The sequence below is a fragment of the Astyanax mexicanus genome, unplaced genomic scaffold, assembly GCF_023375975.1.
Source record: "Astyanax mexicanus isolate ESR-SI-001 unplaced genomic scaffold, AstMex3_surface scaffold_77, whole genome shotgun sequence".
Taxonomy (NCBI): Eukaryota; Metazoa; Chordata; class Actinopteri; order Characiformes; family Acestrorhamphidae; genus Astyanax; species Astyanax mexicanus.
In genome coordinates, this window is record NW_026040087.1 from 22,501 (window position 1) to 27,500 (window position 5,000).

General features: G+C 51.6%; 2 non-coding genes across 2 annotated transcripts; both read right to left on the reverse strand.

Moving 5' to 3' along the window:
• Positions 1-30: 30 nt before the first annotated feature.
• LOC125798691 (5.8S ribosomal RNA) lies at positions 31-184 on the reverse strand. Its single transcript, XR_007437494.1, has one exon. It is a non-coding gene; the product is annotated as a 5.8S ribosomal RNA (ribosomal RNA).
• A 373-nt stretch (positions 185-557) lies between these two features.
• Positions 558-2,421, reverse strand: LOC125798679 (18S ribosomal RNA). The gene has a single exon (XR_007437481.1). It is a non-coding gene; the product is annotated as an 18S ribosomal RNA (ribosomal RNA).
• Positions 2,422-5,000: the final 2,579 nt, after the last annotated feature.

Genomic DNA, 5,000 nt, shown 5'->3' on the forward strand with positions numbered 1-5,000 from the left:
GGAACGAAAAGGTCCGATAGATTGGAATAGCGACCCTCAGACAGGCGTGGCCCCGGGATTGACCCGGGGCCGCAATGTGCGTTCAAAGTGTCGATGATCAATGTGTCCTGCAATTCACATTAGTTCTCGCAGCTGGCTGCGTTCTTCATCGACGCACGAGCCAAGTGATCCACCGCTAAGAGTTGTACTCTTTATGGTTGTTTTTGTTTCGAAGCCATGTAACCAACAGACACAAAAAGTGACGGTTTGAAATAATGTTTTACGGCAGCCGCGGGTACGGGCGCCCCGGAACGCCTAAGCGAACTCGGGGTCATCAAACCGCGCCGCCGAGCCGCCTCCGGAGTAAGAAACCCCGCAGACGGACTTCGGGGGCCAGGTACCCGTCTCCCTTTGGCCGTAAAACACGTTTTTTGCTCAGGACACCGTTTTTCGATCAAGTCATTAAAAGGCCGAAGGGAATCCCTGTAGTTCCCAACGTCGGGCCGTGGCTTGAACATTTTTTGTTTGTGGAAATGGGAGTCGCGCCTACTGGGAGACACTACCAACCCAAGTCCCGGTAATGATCCTTCCGCAGGTTCACCTACGGAAACCTTGTTACGACTTTTACTTCCTCTAGATGATCAAGTTCGATCGACTTTTCAGCACAGCACCAAGGCCCCGCGAAGGAGCCCCGGCGTGGCCGATCCGAGGACCTCACATAACCATCCAATCGGTAGTAGCGACGGGCGGTGTGTACAAAGGGCAGGGACTTAATCAGCGCGAGCTGATGACCCGCACTTACTGGGAATTCCTCGTTCATGGGGAATAATTGCAATCCCCAATCCCCGTCACGAACGGGTTTAAGCGGATTACCCGCGCCTCTCGGCGTAGGGTAGGCACACGCTGGCCCGGCCATTGTGGCGCGCGTGCAGCCCCGGACATCTAAGGGCATCACAGACCTGTTATTGCTCCATCTCGCGTGGCTATACGCCACTGGTCCCTCTAAGAAGTTAACCGCGACCGCGGGGGGCCGCGTAACTATTTAGCACGAAGGAATCTCGTTCGTTATCGGAATTAACCAGACAAATCACTCCACCAACTAAGAACGGCCATGCACCACCACCCACAGAATCGAGAAAGAGCCATCAGTCTGTCAATCCTTTCCGTGTCCGGGCCGGGTGAGGTTCCCCGTGTTGAGTCAAATTAAGCCGCAGGCTCCACTCCTGGTGGTGCCCTTCCGTCAATTCCTTTAAGTTTCAGTTTTGCAACCATACTCCCCCCGGAACCCAAAGACTCTGGTTTCCCCGCACGCTGCCCGGCGGGTCATGGGAATAACGCCGCCGGATCGCGGGTCGGCATAGTTTACGGTCGGAACTACGACGGTATCTGATCGTCTTCGAACCTCCGACTTTCGTTCTTGATTAATGAAAACATTCTTGGCAAATGCTTTCGCTTTCGTCCGTCTTGCGCCGGTCCAAGAATTTCACCTCTAGCGGCGCAATACGAATGCCCCCGGCCGTCCCTCTTAATCATGGCCCTGGTTCAGGAAACCCACAAAATAGAACCGGAGTCCTATTCCATTATTCCTAGCTCAGGCATTCAGGCGAGTTTGGTGCCCGCTTTGAACACTCTGATTTTTTCAAAGTAAACGCTCCGGACCCCTGAGGACCGGACACCCAACCAAGGGCATCCGGGGGGCGCCGGGAGGCAGGGTCTGGGACAGGCGGTAGCTCGCCTCGCGGCGGACCGCCAGCCCACTCCCGAAGTCCAACTACGAGCTTTTTAACTGCAGCAAATTTAATATACGCTATTGGAGCTGGAATTACCGCGGCTGCTGGCACCAGACTTGCCCTCCAATGGGTCCTCACCCATGTGTTTAGGATACGTTCATTCCGATTACAGGGCCTCGAAAGAGACCTGCATCGTTATTTTTCGTCACTACCTCACCGTGTCGGTAATGGGTAATTTGCGCGCCTGCTGCCTTCCTTGGATGTGGTAGCCATTTCTCAGGCTCCCTCTCCGGAATCGAACCCTGATTCCCCGTTACCCGTGGTCACCATGGTAGCCCCCTATGCTACCATCGACAGCTGATAGGGCAGACATTCGAATGAGACGTCGCCGCCGCGGTGGGCGCGCGATCGACCCGAGGTTATCTAGAGTCACCAAAGGGCCGGGGGAAACCCTCGCGGGTCCCCCCGGGTGGGTTTTGGGTCTGATAAATGCACGCATCCCGGCCCCCCCGAGAGAGGACCGGTCAGCGCTCGTTTGCATGTATTAGCTCTGGAATTACCACAGTTATCCGAGTAACGTGTGGAGCGATCAAAGGAACCATAACTGATTTAATGAGCCATTCGCAGTTTCACTGTACCTTCCGTGTGCACTTAGACCTGCATGGCTTAATCTTTGAGACAAGCATATGTTACTGGCAGGATCAACCAGGTTGCTGCGAGTGGTTTTTGTCACAGAAAAAACCATTGGTTCTTAGAGGGGAGAGGGATCGGCCCCGTACCGTCCGAAGGACCCCCCGGGGAGGGGGGGACGGGCGGAGAGGCTCGTCCGAGCTCACCCCTCATTGCTCCCAGTGGAAATTAGTGTGGCAACTCCGCTGCGCGAGTTCCCGCTTGCTTCGGGGATAACAAGGAAACGCTCGTTCCGAAACCGGGGGTCCGGAGCTTTTTGAAGCCGGGTGCTGGAGCTCGGTTGGACGCGAGGACCACCGAGGCATCCGAGTCCGACGGCTCCGGGCCGACCGGTTATCGTGTAGGGCAGATTGAGATATAGACGGGCCGTCTACGACTCCCTCGGATAGGTTCGGAAAGGTCCTCCCCCTGACGGAGGACCCCCCTGGAGGCTAACCCGCTGGGTCGGGTAGGAACGCACCGCGCACAGTGGCCACGGAGGGCCGCGCGGTTGCCTACCCAGGCGGGCTCGGTAGTCCATTCGATCGGGTCAAAATAATGAAAGAGATACCCCCCCTGGAACCGTCTCTGGAAGTTTGGTTTTTCCTCCGTACCGCCTGGGGGGCGGGGGGCGGGACGGAGGCCGACCTGCGGAGCTTCTTGGTCGGGTAGGATCGGGTCCGTGTTATAGTGTCCAAAAATCCACTTTGGAACCATTATTGGGGCTTTATTTAAGCTCTGCCATGCTTAGAAATGAATGGAGAATCATCTCCAGTGCTTGGACCCCTAGTCATTGCCACTCTCCTCAACAGTCCGACGGCACCCCTTTGAAAAACCCCCCGACGAAAAATCCTCCAGAGCGCGGGCGAACTCGCTCCGAGGCCGACCGGAGTGCACCTTCGTCGGGCAAGGGAGTCGGGCGAAGGGGGTCAGAAATCCTGGAGCTCGCCACCCTCACTAGTTTTTGGCGTGAAATGGTAGACCAAAAGTGGGGACTTAGAAAAATTTCGCACTTTTTCGACCTACCACTGGTAGACCGAGTGGGACTTAGTCATTTTTTCAGCTTTTTCGGGCCTACCACTGGTAGACCAAGTTGGACTTAGTCATTTTTTCAACTTTTCGAGCCTACCACTGGTAGACCAAGTTGGACTTAGTCATTTTTTCGACTTTTCGAGCCTACCACTGGTAGACCAAGTTGGACTTAGTCATTTTTTCGACTTTTCAGAGCTACCACTGGTAGACCAAATGGGACTTAGTCATTTTTTCAACTTTTCGAGCCTACCACTGGTAGACCAAGTTGGACTTAGTCATTTTTTCAGCTTTTTCGGGCCTACCACTGGTAGACCAAGTTGGACTTAGTCATTTTTTCGACTTTTCAGAGCTACCACTGGTAGACCAAGTTGGACTTAGTTATTTTTTCAACTTTTCGAGCCTACCACTGGTAGACCAAGTTGGACTTAGTCATTTTTTCGACTTTTCAGAGCTACCACTGGTAGACCAAGTTGGACTTAGTCATTTTTTCAACTTTTCGAGCCTACCACTGGTAGACCAAGTTGGACTTAGTCATTTTTTCGACTTTTCAGAGCTACCACTGGTAGACCAAATGGGACTTAGTCATTTTTTCAACTTTTCGAGCCTACCACTGGTAGACCAAGTTGGACTTAGTCATTTTTTCGACTTTTCGAGCCTACCACTGGTAGACCAAGTTGGACTTAGTCATTTTTTCGACTTTTCAGAGCTACCACTGGTAGACCAAGTTGGACTTAGTTATTTTTTCAACTTTTCGAGCCTACCACTGGTAGACCAAGTTGGACTTAGTCATTTTTTCGACTTTTCAGAGCTACCACTGGTAGACCAAGTTGGACTTAGTCATTTTTTCGACTTTTCAGAGCTACCACTGGTAGACCAAGTTGGACTTAGTCATTTTTTCGACTTTTCAGAGTTACCACTGGTAGACCAAGTTGGACTTAGTCATTTTTTCAACTTTTCGAGCCTACCACTGGTAGACCAAGTTGGACTTAGTCATTTTTTCGACTTTTCGAGCCTACCACTGGTAGACCAAGTTGGACTTAGTCATTTTTTCGACTTTTCGAGCCTACCACTGGTAGACGAAGTTGGACTTAGTCATTTTTTCGACTTTTCGAGCCTACCACTGGTAGACCAAGTTGGACTTAGTCATTTTTTCGACTTTTCAGAGCTACCACTGGTAGACCAAGTTGGACTTAGTCATTTTTTCGACTTTTCAGAGCTACCACTGGTAGACCAAGTTGGACTTAGTCATTTTTTCGACTTTTCAGAGTTACCACTGGTAGACCAAGTTGGACTTAGTCATTTTTTCAACTTTTCGAGCCTACCACTGGTAGACCAAGTTGGACTTAGTCATTTTTTCGACTTTTCGAGCCTACCACTGGTAGACCAAGTTGGACTTAGTCATTTTTTCGACTTTTCGAGCCTACCACTGGTAGACGAAGTTGGACTTAGTCATTTTTTCGACTTTTCGAGCCTACCACTGGTAGACCAAGTTGGACTTAGTCATTTTTTCGACTTTTCGAGCCTACCACTGGTAGACCAAGTTGGACTTAGTCATTTTTTTTCAACTTTTCGAGCCTACCACTGGTAGAC